Here is a 4,159-nt window from a genome sequence, read left to right on the forward strand (position 1 = left end):
GTGGGAACTAACGTAAAGGATGAAGAGTTGTCGACAACGTTAGTGACACTCAACATTGTCACTAACGTTGAAGTAACCACACAACCCCCAAGAGTCACGTTAAACTCCACGTTAACTTAGTTAACGTGGAAGCTAACGATGAGGAATGAAGGATGAGCCAACGTTAGTGACACTCAACATTGTCACTAACGTTGGGATGGCTAAAGATGGCTACGTTAGAGACCACGTTAACCTAGTTAACGTGGACTCTAACGTGAGACCCAGGGGCAAATTGGAACGTTAGTGACAATGTTGAGTGTCACTAACGTTCTCGAAGGTTGGAAAGGACCACGTTAGAAGCCACGTTAACCTAGTTAACGTGGGCTTTAACGTGAAACAAGAAGGGGCACACTGGAACGTTAGTGACAATGTTGAGTGTCACTAACGTTCTCGAAGGATTAACTAGGCAACGTTAAAAGCCACGTTAACCTAGTTAACGTGGGTTTTAACGTGAGGCAAAGGGGTGCATTGGAACGTTAGTGACAATGTTAAGTGTCACTAATGTTCTCGAACTTATATTCTCACTAAATATTAACACCCCTAACGTCCTGAGCTGAAGTCTATGCCCACTTAGCACTTTCTCTCTGCAAGTAAAGCCAAGCCCAAATGAAGAAAAGAACTGCTTCAAACTCAAGATCCAAAGGCCCAAGACTTGAAGAGTAAACTAGAAGCTGAGAAGAGTAGTATATATAGGAGTAGCTTTGAATTGTAAAGAAGCTCGGGAGGCTGGGAAAAAGAGAACTACTCTCTGTATTTTACTTTCTTTGCAAATTCTAGTTTTATGATATATTCTCCATCTTTGTTTTCATTTTCAAGAGCTATGAACAACTAAACCCCTTTCATTGGGTTAAGGAGCTCTGTTGTAATTTGATGGATCAATAATAATTTTCATTATTCTTCTTCTATCTTTCCTCTTGATTTTACTTGAAAGCTTTCGATCTTCATCCAATTGAGTAGTTATCTTGGAAGAGAAGCTATTCAAACTTGGATCTCTTTTGAACCTTGAAAGAGGAATGAAGAGATCAAGCTAGAAATGCTTTCTCATGCTGGACCAAATTGGGTTTGGATGGGTATGTGACTATAACCCTCTCAATACTTGATTTGAGAAATGCATGTGGTATAATCAGTGACCATACTTCATCTCTTCTCATGAGCAATTGACCAAGGAATTGGCTATTGATCAAGATTTGAGAGATTGAATTGCAAGAAATTGTAATTCAATCACTTAAGATTGCCAAGGAGATCAATGAGTGCATTGATTGAGGAAGAGATGAAAATGAACTTGATCCGGAGAATTGCAACATCTCCTAAGCCCAATGAACTCCCTATCCCTGATCTTACCCATTCTCTTTAATTTCTGCCATTTACTTTTATGAGCAAAGCCCCCATTCCCATTTACAATTTTGCAATTTATTTTCAGTTATTTACTTCCAGTCCTTTAATTCTAGCATTTACTTTTCTGTTATTTACATTCCCGCCATTTTATTTTCTGCAACTCTCAACCCAAATCCTGGATTCGCTCAGCTAGAATATTCTTCTAATTAAAGTTGCTTGATCAATCAATCCCTGTGGGATTCGACCTCACTCTATTGTGAGTTTTTACTTGACGACAACTTCGGTACACTTGCCGAAGGGAGATTTGTTGAGAGACAGGTTTTTCGTGCATCAAGTTTATGGCACCGTTGCCGGGGATTGATTGTGCATCAACAATGATTAGATTGGAAAATCACTAGATTGAGCATTTTATTTTGTGAATTTCATTTTCTGTTTGAGTGATTTACTTTTTGTTTTAGTTATACTTCTTCCCTTCTCCCTTTACTCTTTTGTTTTTTCTTTGTTATTTTCAATTCTGTTTGCTAACCCACTAACTGTTTGATATATTGCATCATCCACAACTAACAGCAATTCTGACACAAATACTGTCTGCACCTATTTTCTTTGCTTGTACTTGTTGGTTGTATGACAGGAAGAAGAAGCGGGGCTTCAACTTCCTTTGATTCTGAACCGGAGAGAACCTTCCTTAGACTAAGGAGGGAGGCAAAAGAAAAATGAGTAGTTGGTGCTGAAGAAGAGGAGGAATAGTTTGAGGAATACTTTGAACCAAACATGGAAGAAAACATGGAAAATCATCATGAAGAAGAGACTCACAACCATGGCAGAGGAGGTGGAGCCAATCATGCTGGGGAGGATAGAAGAGTTTTGGGCTCTTACATTAATCCAAACCCAGGCAATTGTGGAAGTAGCATCTAAAAGCCAACAATCCATGCCAACAACTTTGAACTTAAACCACAGCTCATCACCCTTGTTCATAACAACTGTTCGTTTGGAGGAGGTGTTCAAGAAGACCCCAATCAACATTTGACCACCTTCCTGAGAATATGTGACACAGTGAAATCTAATGGTGTTCATCCTGACACCTATAGACTGCTCTTATTTCCATTCTCACTCAGAGACAAGGCAGCCAAGTGGCTGGAATCCTTCCCAAGGGAGAGCTTGACAACTTGGGAGAATGTGGTGAACAAATTCTTAGCAAGATTCTACCCTCCTCAACGAATCAATAGGCTGAGAGCTGAGGTTCAAACCTTCAGGCAACAAGATGGTGAGACTCTGTATGAAGCATGGGAGAGGTTCAAAGACTTAACAAGGAGGTGTCCACCTGACATGTTCAACGAATGGGTCCAGCTGCACATTTTCTATGAAGGGCTCTCTTATGAGTCAAAGAAGGAAGTAGACCATTCATCTGGAGGATCCTTGAACAAGAAGAAGACCATTGAGGAAGCCATATATGTTATTGAAATAGTAGCAGAAAATGACTACTTCTATGCTTCCGAAAGAGGGAACACAAGAGGAGTGATGGAGCTAAACAATGTAGATGCTCTGTTGGCCCAAAACAAGCTCATTACCCAGCAGCTGGCTGACCTCACCAAGAAGATGGAGAAGAACCAAGTAGCAGCAATCTCATCTTCATCAACAATTTAAGAAGGAGTGAATGAAGAAGCAGAGGGGAGTCAGGAGCAAGCCAACTACATTGGGAATTCACCAAGGAAAAACTATGATCCATACTCCAAGACTTACAACCCTGGATGGAGAAATCACCCGAACTTTGGGTGGGGAAGTGAGCAAGATCAAAAGCAATTCACCCAGAGGACATCTCAACACCCCCACAACAACACTTCTCCACATACTTATCAAAACCAAAACAGCACGTCTGCTCTGAATCACTCATCAATTGATGACAAGCTCTCTAAGATTGAAGCCTTACTTGAAGGAATATGCCAAGAGATTCAAGAAAATAAGGTGTTCAAAGAGGAGGTGCGAGCCAATATTAAGAACCAGGGAGAGACCATCAAGAAGCTGGAATTTCAGGTGGGATATTTAGCTGAGAAGATTCCCAAACCTACTGATAGCTTCCCAAGTGACACGGAGAGAAACCCCAAGGGAGAAGCAAAGAAAGTAAGATGGGAAGATTGTAAAATGGTCACTACAAGTGATCAAGAGATTGAAGACAAGCAAAGCAAAGTGTGCAAACAACCTGAAGACAACTCAACAAAGGAGGAGGATAGAGATCACAAAGAACCAGAAATCTCACAACAAGAGCTGCTGAAGCTATATGTACCATTCCCTCAACTACTCAATGGTGCTGTGGGAAAAAGAATATACTCAAGGTTCCTAGACTTGTTTGCATCTCTGCATGTGAACATACCATTCATCAAGGCAATTCAACAAATGCCTGCATTCATCAAGTATATGAAGGAACTTCTTCCCAGGAAAAGCTCACTCAAGGGAGGGCAGACTATAGTGATGAACAAGGAATGTAGTGCCCTTATTCAACCTGAGTTGCCTACAAAAAGAAGAGACCCAGGAAGTTTTCATATACCTTGTGCCATAGGTGAAAACATGTTTGATAGAGAACTATGTGATTAGGGGCCAGCATCAACTTACTGCCCTTATCCCTGGTGAAGAGGCTGCAGATCAATGAGATAATGCCCACAGAAGTCATTATCAAACTGGCTGACAAAACTCAAAAGCAAGCAATAGGAGTGGTGGAAAATGTGTTGCTAAAATCTGGGAAGTACTTTCTCCCAACAGACTTTGTCATTCTGGACATGGAAGAGAGTCA

General features: G+C 40.9%; 1 non-coding gene across 1 annotated transcript; it reads right to left on the reverse strand.

The window, feature by feature from the left end:
- Positions 1 to 2,598: 2,598 nt before the first annotated feature.
- LOC112753747 (small nucleolar RNA R71) lies at positions 2,599 to 2,702 on the reverse strand. Its single transcript, XR_003178116.1, has one exon. It is a non-coding gene; the product is annotated as a small nucleolar RNA R71 (small nucleolar RNA).
- Between the last annotated feature and the right edge of the window lie 1,457 nt (positions 2,703 to 4,159).

The sequence above is a fragment of the Arachis hypogaea genome, chromosome 15 (assembly GCF_003086295.3).
Source record: "Arachis hypogaea cultivar Tifrunner chromosome 15, arahy.Tifrunner.gnm2.J5K5, whole genome shotgun sequence".
Lineage (NCBI taxonomy): Eukaryota > Viridiplantae > Streptophyta > Magnoliopsida > Fabales > Fabaceae > Arachis > Arachis hypogaea.